Here is a 16905-nt window from a genome sequence, read left to right as displayed (position 1 = left end):
ATGACCTGCCAAACCGCACTTCTTAACACTGTGTCAGAGGAAACACCATTCAACTGACGATGAGGTTAGCCTGCCACAAGAGCGTGACGAGCCAAGTAAAGCCCCCCCCGGCCAAACCCTCCCCTAACCAGTACGACGCTGGGCCAATTGTGAGCCGTCCTATGGGACTCCCGATCGGTTGTGATACAGCCTGGGATCGAACCCGGGTCTTTGGTGACACCTCTAGCACTACGATGCAGTGCCTTAGACCACTGTGACATTCAGGAGGCCCTGTTTCACAGATTTTCAATGGGATTCAAGTCTGGGCTTTGGCTGGGCCACTCAAGGACTTTCACATTCTTGTTCTGAAGCCATTCTAGTGTTGTTTTGGCAATCATTGTCCTGTTGGAACGTAAATCTTATCCCCAGTCTAAGGTCGTTTGCACTCGGAAGCAGGTTCTCATCAAGGATTTGCCTGTATTTGGCTCTAATCATCATAACTAGGCAAGTCAGTTAAGAACAAATTCTTACGTTCAATGACAGCCTAGAAACAGTGGGTTAACTGCCTTGTTTCTTGGGCAGAACAACATATTTTTACCTTGTCAGCTCAAGGATTTGATCTTGCAACCTTCACGGTCATTAGTCCAACGCTCTAAGTACTAGTCTACCTGTCAACCCAAGCAATGACCCCAAGCATACAGCCAAAGCAACGCTGGAATGGCTTCAGAAAAATAATATGAAAGTCCTTGAGTATCCCAGCCAAAGCCGACTATAATCCCATTGAAAATCTGTGGAAAGACTTGAAGATTGCGGGTCACTGCCCCATCTAACTTAATTCACAGAGCTTGAGAAAATCTGCAAGGAAGAATGGGAGCAAATCCCCAAATTCAGATGTGCAAAGCTGATATACAGTGCCTTGCGAAAGTATTCGGCCCCCTTGAACTTTGCGACCTTTTGCCACATTTCAGGCTTCAAACATAAAGATATAAAACTGTATTTTTTTGTGAAGAATCAACAACAAGTGGGACACAATCATGAAGTGGAACGACATTTATTGGATATTTCAAACTCTTTTAACAAATCAAAAACTGAAAAATTGGGCGTGCAAAATTATTCAGCCCCTTTACTTTCAGTGCAGCAAACTCTCTCCAGAAGTTAAGTGAGGATCTCTGAATGATCCAATGTTGACCTAAATGACTAATGATGATAAATACAATCCACCTGTGTGTAATCAAGTCTCCGTATAAATGCACCTGCACTGTGATAGTCTCAGAGGTCCGTTAAAAGCGCAGAGACCATGTATTAGTTCATCAAGCAAATAAGAAGACCATAAAAGTTGAAACAATGCCGCAAACAGATTTGGAAGCATACATTTCAGTGTGCAATATTCCTCATCAATCTACACACAATACCCCATAATGACAAAGTGAAACCAGATTTTTACCAATATATTAAAAATAAAAAACTGAAATACCTTATTTACATAAGTATTCAGACCCTTTGCTATGAGACTCAAAATGAAGCTCAGGTGCATCCGGTTTCCATTGAACATCCTTGAGACGTTTCTACAACTTGATTGGAGTCACCTGTGGAAAATTCAAATGATTGGACATGATTTGGAAAGGCACACACCTGTCTATATAAGGTCCCACAATTGACAGTGCATGTCAAACCATGTCATGATGTTGAAGGAATTGTCTGTAGAGCTCCGAGACAGGATTGGGTTGAGGCACAGATCTGGGGAAGGGTACCAAAAAAATGTCTGCAGCATTGCAAGATTAAATGAAAGAAGTTTGGAACAACCAAGACTCTTCCTAGAGCTGGCCGCCCCGGGCCAAACTGAGCAATCGGGTGAGAAGGGCCTTGGTCCGGTAGGTGGCCAAGAACTCAATGGTCACTCTGACAGAGCTCCAGAGTTCTTCTGTGGAGATGGGAGAACATTCCAGAAGGACAACCATCTCTCTAGCATTCCACCAATAAGGCCTTTATGGTAGAGTGGCCAGACGGAAGCCACTCCTCAGTAAAAGGCACATGACAGCCAGCTTGGAGTTTGTAAAAGGCACCAAAAGACTCTCAGACCATTAGAAACAAGATTCTCTGGTCTGATGAAACCAAGACTTAACTATTTGGCCTGAATGCCAAGTGTCATGTCTGGATGAAACCTGGCACAATCCCTACGGTGAAGGACGGTGGTGGTAGCATCATGCTGTGGGAATGTTTTTCAGTGGCAGGAACTGGGAGACTAGTCGGGATCGAGGCAAAGATGAATGGAGTATAGAGAGATCCTTGATGAAAACCTGCTTCAGAGCGCTTAGGACCTCGGACTGGGCCGAAGGTTCACCTTCCAACAGGACAATGACCCTAAGCACACAGCCAAGACAATGTAGTAGTGGCTTTGGGACAAGTCTCTGAATGTCCTTGAGTGGCCCAGCCACAGCCCGGACTTAAACCTGACCGAACAGCTCTGGAGAGACCTAAAAATAGCTGTGCAGCGACACTCCTCATCCAACCTGACAGAGCTTGAGAGAATCTGCAGAGAAGAATGGGAGAAACTCCTCAAATACAGGTGTGCCAAGCTTGTAGCGTCATACCCAAGAAGACTCAAGGCTATAATCGCTGCCAAAGGTGCTTCAACAAAGTACTGAGTCTGAATACTTATGTAAATGTGATAGTTTATTTTATTTTATACATTTGCAAAAATGTCTAAACTCGTTTTTTCTTTGTCATTATGGGGTATTGTGTGTAGATTGATGAGTAAAACAACTATTTTAATCAATATCAGAATAAGGCTGTAATGTAACAAAATTTGGAAAAAGTCAAGGGGTCTGAATACTTTCCGAATGCACTGTATGTCCAGAGGTACTGTATACAGCTGATCATAGCTGAAGTGCATTTTGTATAGTCTCCCCCACAGGCTTCTTCTTCCTCGAGTTTATCCACTGACCTTGTTGGCGTTCACTTTCTTGAAGGTTCTGTAGATGTAGAGTGGGGTCAAGTGATCTCCCTCGCTGGTGGTGAACTTCTTGCGTGCGGCAAGACACTCCTCTCGGCGTACAGGGGGGTTGTAGAGCCCCGTGTCCACCGACAGCAGAGAAACGATGGTCAGCACCTCCTCAGAACACTGGAAGTCTGGCGACAGCAGGATGGTCTGTAGATGTAGACACACAAGAGAGAGATACAGCGAGGGATAATGTGTTAATACAGTATTTATTGTTGGTCATGGGGATCAATACAAACAACCTCCAATAAAAAGCCCCTTTCCTGTGTGTCTGTGTCTTACCTTGGCATAGCGTGGCTCCAGGGGGAAGCTGGCAAATCTTCTTGCCCAGAAGAGTGAGGGTGACCTGCTCATCTTTCTTCTCTACAGCCCCTAGTCCAGCTGCTCCACCGCCTCTGAACAGTCATATTAACATTACGTGATTACAACCAACTCTGACCAAACACGTTGACAACATGAATGCAATACCTAAATGTAAGTTGCTCTGGATAAGAGAGTCTGCTAAATGACTAAAATGTAAACGGAATTACAGTAGTACAACTAACTCCTATCTGAGTCTACATATCAGTGGATTGACATAATAACACTTCTGAAGACGTTAGCATCACAGTGAACACACAGCAGACCTGGGACTGGATGACAGACTGCTTACCAGGAGAAGGCTTAGACATGAAGTCAAAGTTCATCACGTCAGGAATCCCCAGAGCCAGAAGCTGCAGCATGACACTGGCCAGGTTACACCTACAGGGGAGAACACGGGACAGGAACAGTTACACCTGCAGAGGAGAGAACAGAGGAGCAGAACACTCACTCGTAATGACCTAGAGATGCATCAATTTATGCTGCAGCAAGAACTGGGTCGTGTTCATTAGGGTACACCGTAGCAAAAACTTTTACAGTGGCGAATGAAAACGAGCGTTTCTTATTGGACATGTTAAGGTACCTCACCATTTCATGCCTACTGAAAATTACCCTGTTCTCTTTTAACAGGTGAACAGTGACAGCAACTAGATTTGCTTCGGCTCCTAATCTAAGCCATCATGGTCCTACCCACCTCTATCTCAGGCACGGTCATGGGGATGAGGTTGTCAAACTCGTCCTCGGTGTAGAGGCGGTAGACAGACCTTGTGTCCTCTCTGCCAGCCCTGCCCGTCCTCTACCACGCCTGGGCTTTAGATACCCACTGTACTGCTAACACCTCCAGACCACTCTCTGGGGGGCAGACAGAAACACATTACAAATAATGAGGAACACAATGAAAATAAGTCTGTAGACTTTATTATATATGTTAATCTTTGATTTTTCAAGCCTATTTTTGTTTTATCATATTTATTTAGAAAATATACAATTTCATTTCATAATTCGAGTTCATTCATTTATTTATTCACACTAGGCCACAGACCTGAGTGACTCGCAAGTAGAGAAACAGAGTTTAAAAGGCATTGTGTACAGTCAGTGAGGAATCTCACCTGGGTTGAAGTGTTTTGCTTTCACCATGCCTGTATCAATTATGTATTTGATCCCTGAGATTGTGATCGACATCTCAGCGATGTTGGTTGAGAGAATGACCTTCCTACAACCCTGGCAAAACAATATAGTTGCTTGCAGAGACCATGTATCACATTATACAGTGCCTTCAGAAAGTATTCATACCCCTTGACTTATTCCACATTTTGTCACAGCCTGAATTCAAAATGTATTAAATCAATGTAACATTTTCCCCTTTGCGAAGCATTGAAAATCCTCTGTGATATTTGTGGTTGAATCTGTGTTTGAAATTCACTGCTCGACTCAGTGACTTTACAGATAATTGTATGTGTGGGGTACAGAGACGAGGTAGTCATTAAAAAAATCATGTTAAACACTAGTATTGCACATAGAGTGAGTCCATGCAATTATTATGTGAATGGTTAATAAAACATTTACTCCTGAACTTATTTAGGTTTGCCATGACAAAGCGGTTGAATACTTATTGACATTTCAGCTTTTCATTTTTAATGAATTTGTCAAATTCTCTAAAAACATAATTCCACTTTGACATTATGGGGTATTGTGTGTAGGCCAGTGACACATTGCAATTTAATCAATTTTAAATTCAGGCAGTAACACAACAAAATGTGGAAAAAGTCAAGGGGTGTGAATACTTTCTGAAGGCACTGTAGATGACTGCAAGACATTGAGGGGGGTGTAGGTGTATCCTACCTTAGGTGCGGGCTGGAAGAGCCTGAGCTACTGAGCAGGGGACAGAGAGACGTACAGGGGGATGGCTGTCATGGGACCACAGCCGTCAGGAAGGTTCTTGGCGATGTCACGGCAGGTACGTGCCAGCGCCTCTATCTCCTCCTGACCCGTCATGACCACCAGGATGTCATATGATGTAGGGGCTTCCTGTTTAGAATGGACACATCACAACCATACCCTGTCTGGCATCATATGGTGATTTGGAATCACGTCTCCAACTTGTGTTTCCAGAAAGGTATGATTAATGTAAGTTATAAGGTTGAGTAGTGATAGTAGTTGCCTGGTTAGTAGCCTGACTAAACTAGTGAGTGCAGCGTTCAGTCTGGTTTAACCAGGCCAGGTGTCTGGGCCATCTTAAACTGAATCAACTTTTCTACATGAGACATTTCTCTTCAGCTAAAGCACCCCAGCAGCCAGGCCAGCCAGAGCACACTTACAGTGGGGCAAAAAAAGTATTTAGTCAGCCACCAATTGTGCAAGTTATCCCACCTAAAAAGATGAGAGAGGCCTGTAATTTGATGATGAGAAAAAAATTCCAGAAAATCACAAGCAAGATTTCTGGCTCTCACAGACCTGTAACTTCTTCTTTAAGAGGCTCCTCTGTCCTTACCTGTATTAATGGCACCTGTTTGAACTTGTTATCAGTATAAAAGACACCTGTCCACAACCTCAAACAGTCACACTCCAAACTCCACTATGGCCAAGACCAAAGAGCTGTCAAAGGACACCAGAAACAAAATTGTAGACCTGCACCAGGCTGGGAAGACTGAATCTGCAATAGGTAAGCAGCTTGGTTTGAAGAAATCAACTATGGGAGCAATTATTAGGAAATGGAAGACATACAAGACCACTGATAATCTCACTCGCAAGATCACTCGCAAGATCTCACCCCGTGGGGTCAAAATGATCACAAGAACGGTGAACAAAAATCCCAGAACCACACGGGGGGACCTAGTGAATGACCTGCAGAGAGCTGGGACCAAAGTAACAAAGCCTACCATCAGTAACACACTACGCAGCCAGGGACTCAAATCCTGCAGTGCCAGACGTGTCCCCCTGCTTAAGCCAGTACATGGCCAGGCCCGTCTGAAGTTTGCTAGAGAGCATTTGGATGATCCAGAAGAAGATTGGGAGAATGTCATATGGTCAGATGAAACCAAAATATAACTTTTTGGTAAAAACTCAACTCGTCGTGTTTGGAGGACAAAGAATGCTGAGTTGCATCCAAAGAACACCATACCTACCGTGAAGCATGGGGGTGGAAACATCATGCTTTGGGGCTGTTTTTCTGCAAAGGGACCAGGACGAATGATCCGTGTAAAGGAAAGAATGGATGGGGCCATGTATCGTGAGATTTTGAGTGAAAACCTCCTTCCATCAGCAAGGACATTGAAGATGAAACGTGGCTGGGTCTTTCAGCATGACAATGATCCCAAACACACCGCCCGGGCAACAGAGGAGTGGCTTCGTAAGAAGCATTTCAAGGTCCTGGAGTGGCCTAGCCAGTCTCCAGATCTCAACCGCATAGAAAATCTTTGGAGAGAGTTGAAAGTCTGTGTTGCCCAGCAACAGCCCCAAATCACTGCTCTAGAGGAGATATGCATGGAGGAATGGGCCAAAATACCAGCAACAGTGTGTGAAAACCTTGTGAAGACTTACAGAAAACGTTTGACCTCTGTCATTGCCAACAAAGGGTATATAACAAAGTATTAAGATAAACTTTTGTTATTGACCAAATACTTATTTTCCACCATAATTTGCAAATAAATTCATTAAAAATCCTACAATATGATTTTCTGGATTTTTTCCTAATTTTGTCTGTCATAGTTGAAGTGTACATATGATGAAAATTACAGGCCTCTCTCATCTTTTTAAGTGGGAGAACTTGCACAATTGGTGGCTGACTAAATACTTTTTTGCCCCACTGTATGTACCTGATGGATCTGGAAGACTGAGACCAGTGTAGCCTGCAAATAGTCAGACTGGGGATGCTTGGTGAAGTAGATTTGGATGGGGTGCAGCCTGCCCTCCTCCAGGTACAGCACAGGAGATTTCTTGAAGTACTAAGAGAAGAGGACCACAACCATGGTGGCTGACATCACGATCACCCAGAATGGTACATTGGAAGAGACAATACATCAGATTTATTTTTAAACCCCTTTTTTTTTAATCAGCAGTTGTCATAAAGTGTTTTTACATTAAGAACAAGACTACAAGCCACCAGTCTTAAGGTGGTCTGTGCAGAGTAATGTTGACATTGTACATCTGTACTTTGAAGAATGGAACATCAGACCCAGGGGGGGCACGTGCGCGCGCACACACACACACACACACACACACACACACTTATGTTAAAAAACACAACCAGCCTATGACAATTTTTATCTATGGAGCCTAATGTTAGTGACCTAGCCTGAAATTCAAACTGAAATGTTCTGTTACACCATTGTTTCAGATCATATCAGTTTGGATTCCAGGTTACTGAGTCTAGTAGTGACCCAAGGTGAAGGGAATCTTGTTCTGTTCTCTGCGTTTGCATTGGGCTACCTTCACCACTCCAAACAGCACGTCAGTGTGGACCGTGTGCTCGTGAGCCTCATCCAGCAACACCACAGTGTAGCGCAGCGTTAAGGGGTCTCATTTGCAAGTTCAAATCCCTGAGCTGACAAGGTACAAATCTGTCGTTCTGCCCCTGAACAGGCAGTTAACCCACTGTTCCTAGGCCGTCATTGAGAATAAGAATTTGTTCTTAACTGACTTGCCTAGTTAAATAAAGGTAAAATAAAAATAAAATATGACCTCCCGCAGGAGCCTACCATCTGTCATGAACTTTAGCTTTGTCTCTGAGGAGGTGACATCCTCAAATCGCACCGTGTAGCCAACCTGAAGGGCATGATTGGATTTCCTGTTAGGCCCATCTTGAGTGTTTGGTAATGGTATCAGCCATGCTGCTGCCACTCGACCATTGATGATGATCTAGGCTGCGAGGGAAAGTATGAGCACCACATCCTTGCTCTTTGATGCGTGTTCAAAATGTGTCTGTCTTCTTCACCATACAGTTTGATCACTGATTGTAATGTAAAAGGTTGTTTTTATTTACCAGCTTCCCCAGTTGAGCTCTCTTCTCCTCTGCCACCCTCGATGCCTGGGAGATAGCTGCCAGTCGGCGGGGCTGTGTGACTGTGACGATGCCCTGTCATCCGATGCCATACAAGTACTGAGGGATCTGGGTGGAAACGCATTATCTGGAGTGATGAATCACACTTCACCATCTGGCAGTCCAATTGGCGGATGCCAGGAGAATGCTATCTGCCCCAATGCATAGTGCCAACTGTAAAGTTGAGTGAAGAGGAATAATGGTCTATGGCTGTTTTTCATGGTTAGGGTTAAGTGGCAGGTAGCCTAATGGTTAGAGTGCTGGCACAGTAACCGAAAGGTTGCTATATCAAATCCCTGAGCTGACAAGGTAAAAACCTGTCGTTCTGCCCCTGAACAAGGTAGTTAACCCACTGTTCCTAGGCCGTCATTGTAAATAATAATTTGTTCTTAACTGACTTGCCTAGTTAAATAAAGGCTAAATAAAACATGTAAATAAATAAGCGCATTAGTTCCAGTGAAGGGAAATCTTAACTCTTCAACATACAATTCTGTGCTTCCAACTATGTGGAAACAGTTTGGGGAAGGCCCTTCTGTTTCACCATGACAATGCCCCTGTGCACAAAGTGAGGTCCATACAGAAATGGTTTGTCGAGATCGGTGTGGAAGAACTTGACTGGCCTGCACAGAGCCCTGATCTGAACCTCATCGAACACCTTTGGGATGAATTGGAACTCAGACTCCGAGCCAGGCCTAATCGCCCAACATCAGTGCTCAACCTCACTAATGTTCATTGCTGAATGGAAGCAACAATGTTCCAACATCTAGTGGAAAGCATTCCCTGAAGAATGCAGGCTGTTACAGTAGCAAAAGGGGGACCAACTCCATTTTGGAATGAGATGTTCAGCAAGCAGGTGTCCACATACTTTTGGTCATGCAGTGTAGCTAGTGTAGCCAACCCAACTCTCATGTGGCACTACCGGGCAGTGATTACCCTCGCTGTAACTTTTTTTTAAAAAGTGTGTGCCAGTGTCCTAGCTAGCAGGTAAATAATATTTCCCTGTGGATATTTTGTCTCAAATTGTAACCCACTGAATGACCAACTGCAGACAACCGGTAGACTAAGTTCAAATTGTATTAAACTTTCTGCCTTGTAAGGGAACTTTACAAGTTTTTGCAGTGCTTTGTTTCAAACTGTATACCAATAATTGGTATCAGTCTGATTTATTAGGAAAAAGTATGGAGAGCATACAATTTGGAACTATTATGTGAGTCTACGGTAATTACATCCTTGCTATGATTTGATCTTTACTGTTAATAAATAGGCAAAATATCCAATCAAAGACCGTCTGGAAAGCGATTTTATTTATGCTTTGCACACGTTTAGCTATGAACATTGAGAAGGGTGCAATTGCAGTCTTCAATTCGGGGAGTTCCTGTATGTGCGCATTCCTGCATCTGCAGGAACACCTCTTTATACTTCTATTGGGCAATTTGCAGCTAGGACAGGCGGGAGCGCTCTAGTATAGCTGGTGGCGTTAATGCACAATAACGTTGGGTGCCAGCCGCTGAGAAACCCCAAAGAAGATGGGGCCGGGCCGACAACTGTAGCTAGCTAGCTATACCTCGGTAGACAGTGTCATTTGTCCCTGCCTGACGGGCACTGTTTTTTTTTACTGTTCTGTTAACGACGGCAGGTGTTCGGCAAGAGGGTGCGAAGGACACTGTGCTAGCTTAGCCAGCTAGTTCGGTACACAGCAGGTGCAAGCGAGCACTAACAGTGTGCTAACTAGCAAGCTAGCTAGTTAACCCAGTATCACTGGTAGACAGTGTCCCTCGCCCCCGCCTGTCGGCCCCAGTTTTCTCCGGTACCCAGCATTTGGAAGGAGGGAACGACATCATGTCCTAGATTTTTTTATTTAACTTGCAAGCTAGCACATGGTGTCATCCAAACGTCCCGGCTGCTGTGCTAAAGGGAAGAGGGGGCGACTAATAGACAGTGTCCTTCGGCCCCGCTTGCCGGGCACTGTTTTCCCGCAGTTCTGTTAACTACAGTGAGGGTAGGGTGTTCAGCAGGTGAGAGCGAAGGACGTTGTCTACCGGTGTCACTCCCACTACCTAGCAAGGAGGCAGGTGTGAAAACGGATAACTAAATTATTATTTCCCTTTTGCCCCACAACAAAAAGTGTCACAAGCATGAAGATGCTCAGGGGGAGGCGTTCTTGCAAATGCAGCATTGCCCTAAATCACGTATTCCTGCAAGTGCAGGAATGCCATAAATTGCGTGATGCAGTTGCACACTTGCAATCTCATCTGTGCTGTGCTACATTTTTACGTTTTAGTCATTTAGCCGACGCTCTTATCCAGAGCGACTTAAAGTTAGTCCATTCATCTTACGATAGCTAGGTGGGACAACCACATATCAAAGGCATAGTAAGTACACTTTTCCTCAAAGTCATTATAATGAACATGGTTTAGCCAATTTACATATAAATACATGATTATGAAGCTGTCTACGTTGGTTAATACATTGAGACTTCGCCTGGTATATAGGAATATGTTTCCTTTGCACTTCTATTGGTACCGATGCATTTAACTTTCTAGGTAGCAGCATCCCAGCCTTGTCAAAACGTAAAAATTGAGATCCCGGCTTAAATATCGGGGTCGTGGGGCATGGTCTATAGAAACACGCTATACAAAATAAACCTTCAAGCTTATTCTCAACGCGTGTCCAACGGGAAATTAAACAGAAGATACGTTTTTATGGACGCATACTTCCGAGCTGAACAGCTGTTTACCTTTTCGACACAGTTGGTAAATTCCGTCGCTTTAGTTTGACGTCATTGAACCCTCTAGCGGTGACTATGTGCAATGATAATGGGGGCCAACATCTAGCCTCAATGCGCACGAGATGGCGCGGCCCTTCAATATCTTGGCACCTTTGGGTTTAAATGTCTCTTTTTTTCTCGATTTGTTTTTCAGGTGGGCGGGCTTAGAGGCGTGTCTATAAACTTTAGATTGGTCACTTATGACAGAGAGGAAAGGGAAGAGTCCAACTCGGCGGAAAATCTTTCTCCTCCAGCAGGTGGCGTTTTTTCGTTGTTTCGCCCACCAACCAATACGTTTTTGTATGGATGAAAACACTTTATATCGTAGCTGTCTCGAGATGGCTATGCATATTCATGTCTGGCATGAGGCTAGTAGCATAACATAATTCAATTCAAAAGGATTTATTGGCATGGGAAACATTTTTTCATTGCCAAAGGAAGTGAAATACAAATATACGCAGAAGTAAAATAAACGATAAACATTACACACACAAAGTGCTAAAGGAAGAGAGACATTTCAAAAGTCATATTATGACTGTATACCGTGTTGTAACGGTGTGCAAATAGTTAAAGTACAAAAGGGAAACATAAATATGGGTTGTATTTACGATGGTGTTTGTTCTTCACTGGTTTCCCTTGTGGCAACAGGTCACAAATCTTGCTACTGTGGTATTTCACACAATATAAATGGGAGTTTATTGAAATTGGATTTCTTTTCAAATTAATTTTGGGTCTGTGTAATCTGAGGGAAATATGTGTCTCTAATATGGTCATACATTTGGCAGGAAATTAGGAAGTGCAGCTCAGTTTCCACCTAATTTTGTGGGCAGTGTGCACATAGCCTGACTTTTCTTGAGAGCCCGGTCTGCCTACGGCGGCCTGAGACTGTAGATAGTCAAAGCTTTCCTTACTTTTGGGTCAGTCACTGTGGTCAGGTATTCTGCCACTGTGTACTCACTGTTTAGGGCCAAATAGCATTCTAGTTAGCTCTTTTTTTGTAAATTCTTTCCAATTGTGTCATCTCTTTGTTTTCTTGTGATTTGGTTGGGTCTAAACTTTTTGCTGTCTCTGTGGGATCTGTTTGTGTTTATGAATAGAGCCCCAGGACCAGCTTGCTTAGGGGACTCTCTCTGTAGGTGATGGCTTTGTTATGGAAGTTTTGGGAATCGCTTAATTTCAAGTGGTTGTAGAATTTAACAGCTCTTTTCTGGATTTTCAGAATTAGCGGGTATCGGCCTAATTCTGCTCTGCATGTGTTATTTGGTGTTTTACTTTGTACACAGGATATTTTAACCACATTTAAATGGACATAAAGCTCACCCATTTCATAGAGAGTGTTACAAACTGGACTATATTTAGTAACTTAGTTTAAAGAGATAGCGATTGGCTTTAAATAGGCATTTGGTAATAAAAATTCTGTCTACTTGTCTTTAACTTAATTTTCTGAAAGTCAGACTCTTCCCACATGCCAACATATTTTTTCAGCTTCAAAAGCATCTACATTCACAAAATTGTGTGTGGTTATCCTTAGATATATTCTCAAGACTTGCCCAGAGGGAAAATGTTGATATGTTGTATATATGTTTTTCTAGATAAAAAATGTTGGGGAAAAATGTTAGTATTTTACAGCTAGAAAGATAAAAAAGTGTTAATCCTCAATCTGCTCAGGACAGGTCCGGTCCCAGAGTGTTTTAACAAAATGAAGCCAAAATATTTAGGCTGACTTCATCCAGTGTCTAGAAACATGTATTTGCGTGATGTTCAAATGTGCGCATATTTAATGAATGATCAATATGTTTCTAAAACATATTTCAAACTATTTTAATACCAAAAAATATTATATTTGTGTCCACATTCTACTGGTAAATGTTGATTGTGATATGATTAAGGGAAATCTGGCCTTACCTTGGAGGGCCTGAGGGACTAACTAACAAATGATTGCCCTTGTTGGCGTGTTATTGGTTGAGTATTCTTGGATGCATGATGTCAAACAGATGCGCTTCTGATTAGCTTAATGGCTGACTTGAACAGTAAGCGCCAAACGATTTGGGACTTGATACATAAGTGAAGTAATTGGGAAATAAATTAAATAGCTATACTATACCTTGAGTTGAGTGGAATCTACTTACTAAAGTTAGCTAGCTAGCTAATTACTTGTGAGCCAGCAACGCTAATATGTAAGACAAAAAGCAGGCAGTCGGCTCTAACTAAGTAACACCATAGTCCACCACTAGCTAATTGTTTTTCTTCACCTTTCCACAAAGTGTCTGGTACAGTGCATTCGGAATGTATTCAGATCCCTTTATTTTTTCCCACATTTTGTTACATTACAGCCTCATTCTAAAATGGATTAAATAAATACAAATCCTTATCAATCTACACACCCCATGACAAAGCAAAAACAGGTTTAGAAATTTTAGCAAATGTATTAAAAATAAAAACATTTTTTACATAAGTATTCAGACTCTTTGCTATGAGACTCGAAATTGAGCTCAGGTGCATCCTGTTTCCATTGATCATCCTTGAGATGTTTCTTTCTGATTGGAGTCAAACTGTGGTAAATACAATTGATTAGACATGATTTGGAAAGGCACACACCTGTCTATATAAGGTCCCACAGTTGACATTGCATGTCAAAGCAAAAGCAAAAACCAAGCCATTAGGTCGAAAGAATTGGCCGTAGAGCTCCGAGACAGGATTGTGTCGAGGCACAGATCTGCAGAAGTGTACCACAAATTGTCTGCAGCATTGAAGGTCCACAAGAACACAGTGGCCTCCATCATTCTGGAATGAAAGACGTTTGGAACCACCAAGACTCTTCTTAGAGCTGGAAACCTGGCCAAACTGAGCAATTTGGTGGAGAGTGGCCTTGGTCAGGGAGGTGACCAAGAAACCGATGATCACTCTGACAGAGCTCTATAGTTCCTCGGCGGAGATGGGAGAGCCTTCCAGAAGGACAACCATCACTAGAAAACTCCACCAATAAGGCCTTTATGGAGATCGAATATCTCTACAGGGACCTAAAAATAGCTGTGCAGCGATACTCCCCATCCAACCTGACAGAGCTTGAGAGGATCAGCAAAGAAGAATGGGAGAAACTCCTCAATTACAGGTGTGCCAAGCTTGTAGCGACATACCCAAGAATGCTGTAATTGCTGGCAAAGGTGCTTCAACAAAGTACTGGGTGAAGGGTTTGAATACTTATTTAAATGTAATTTCTTTTTTTTTATTTGTAATAAATGTGCAAAAAAAAATCTAAAAACCTGTTTTTGCTTTGTTATTATGGGGTACTGTGTGTAGATTGATGAGAAAAAAACTAAAATGTAATACATTTCAGAATAAGGCTGTAATGTAACAAAATGTGGGGAAAGTCAAGGGGTCTGAATACTTTAGGAATGGACTGTATTAAGCCGAAGGGCATACAAATACACAGCATATGGGGATTTTGAACTATATGGAGACACGAAGGGGAGAACCTGCTACACTAACAGTACATAACCAGTGCCAAATTATATCAACTGAAATTAATGTGATAAACCAGTTAAACATGTCATGGTACACACAGTATTCAAAGGAGGACATCGTAACGGCGTGCATTCACCAAACATTTAACTGAGGAAAACAGATTTGTTTTATAGTAATTGTCTGATTGGGAACCACTATTGCCTATTGCCTATAAAATTACTGTGTCAAATGGTTTCAGTTTGGCATTGGAAGTTTAACGGAGTACAGGCAGTAATACAGGAGTCAAATCGTATCAGGAGTCTCGTCAGATCAAATGTTATCAGCAAGCCAGAGCCATCTGTGGATAGAGTACAAGTAGAACAAAGATGTATGTTCAAACAGATAACAAATGTATCATTCAACATTAGATTCCACCTAAAACAATGACATGAGCTCTGTCCAAATTAATTTCAGCTCAACTCCTCACTTCCTCTCTACTCGCATCTTCCTCAAAATCCATTGGACATTTGAGGCGAGGAACTTTGGGTCCTCTCCTCCGATGGTGTTTTAAGGAGGCACGGAAAAAGGATGCTAGGAAAGATAAAATGGCACAGAGCCATTGCATGTTTGCCTCAGTATGGAATGGCAGAAGTCACTATGTGAGATGATCCAAAACACACCTCCAGGCTGTGTAAGGGCTATTTGACCAAGAAGGAGAGTGATGGAGTGCTGCATCAGATGACCTGGCCTCCACAATTACCCAACCTCAACCCAATTGAGATGGTTTGGGATGAGTTCGACCGCAGAGTGAAGGAAAAGTAGCCAACAAGTGCTCAGCATTTGTGGAAACTCCTCCAAGACTGTTAGAATAGCATTCCTCTTAAAGCTTGTTGAGAGAATGCCAAGAGTGTGCAAAGCTGTCATCAAGGCAAAGGGTGGCTACTTTGAAGAATCTCAAATATAAAATATATTTTGATTTGTTTAACACTTTTTTGGTCACTACATGTGTTATTCCATAGTTTTTATGTCTTCACTATTATTCTACAATGTAGAAAATAGTAAGAATAAAGAAAAACATTTGAATGAGTAGCTGTGTCCAAACTTTTGACTGGTGCTGAGTTGTGCAAGGCACAAGATGAGTTAGGGAACACCCATGACCCCAAAAGCCTTAGAAGAAAGTTACGTTGAGGTCAAAGGTGACTCACAGGTCCAACCTTGGCGTCCTCTGCCTCGTAGATGTAGTGGTCCATATATGTTCTTTGCACACATACTGACACGTCTCCTGAGAACAACTGCAGTGAGAGATAAAGTAAAAATAGGAAATGTCAGACAGAGTTCAACTGGAGTTGAAAAGTTTTAACATGTTAATGTTTCATTCAAGGTAACAGTCCCTTTAAACACTGCTGCTGTATCAAAAGAGGCAACTATGGAAAACCATGTAGCCAAATAAGTTATTAGGCGAACTGTACCAATCAATCTACGCCACTTGTCAGTCAGTATGGCTCAGTATTCAACAGCCTGCTGTCAATTCATGCCAAACCCTCGTCGTGGAGAGCTTTCCTCCTATAGGTTTTCACTTCATCCCTTAACCTAACCAACTTGTACACATTCAGTATAGAATCATCTTTATAGAACTATCTTTCTAACCAAATAGACAACAGTTGGTCAAAGTCAATAACATGTTGGCATCCCGAGTGGCGCAGCGGTGTAAGGCACTGCATCACAGTGTTTCGGCGTCACTATAGCCTGCGGTTTGATCCCAGGTTGTATTATAACCGTCCATAACCGGGAGACCCATAGGGCGGCGCACAATTGCCTGAGCGTCGTCCGTGTTAGGGGAGGGTTTGGCCGGGGGAGCTTTACTTGGCTCATCGCGCTCTAGCATCTCCTTGTGGTGGGCCGAGCGCCTGCAGGCTGACTTCTGTCATCAACTGAACGGTGTTTCCTCTGACACATTGGTGCAGCTGGCTTCTAGGTTAAGTGAACAGTTAGAAGGATACAATATTAGCTATTTAGTTTGGAGTTTTATCTCTCTTGGCTCCCCCTCACCCCATCTCAATCAAGGGTTTCTTCTCCAGTGAGGGCCATTCCTGTCTGTTCTCACCCAGTCTCTCCCTCCTCCGCCACTCACCCCCCAGTCATGCTGGTCTTTCAAGTCCTCCTTCCATACTAATCCCTCGTTAACTTAGCTAGCTAACCCACTGGGCAAACACTGGTTGAATCAACGTTGTAGCCACTTAATTTCAATGAAATTACGTTGAACCAACATGGAATAGACGTTGAATTGACGTCTGTGCCCAGTTGGAATGCTCTTGGTTA

The 16905-nt window shown here is 42.9% G+C and overlaps 1 pseudogene; it reads right to left on the bottom strand.

Annotated features, from left to right (window-relative positions):
• Positions 1-2717: 2717 nt before the first annotated feature.
• LOC110537831 lies at positions 2718-7981 on the bottom strand (annotated as a pseudogene).
• Between the last annotated feature and the right edge of the window lie 8924 nt (positions 7982-16905).

Source organism: Oncorhynchus mykiss, chromosome 12, assembly GCF_013265735.2.
Source record: "Oncorhynchus mykiss isolate Arlee chromosome 12, USDA_OmykA_1.1, whole genome shotgun sequence".
Taxonomy (NCBI): domain Eukaryota; kingdom Metazoa; phylum Chordata; class Actinopteri; order Salmoniformes; family Salmonidae; genus Oncorhynchus; species Oncorhynchus mykiss.
Note: the sequence above shows the minus strand (reverse complement) of the source record. Positions and strands in the feature narration are given on the sequence as shown.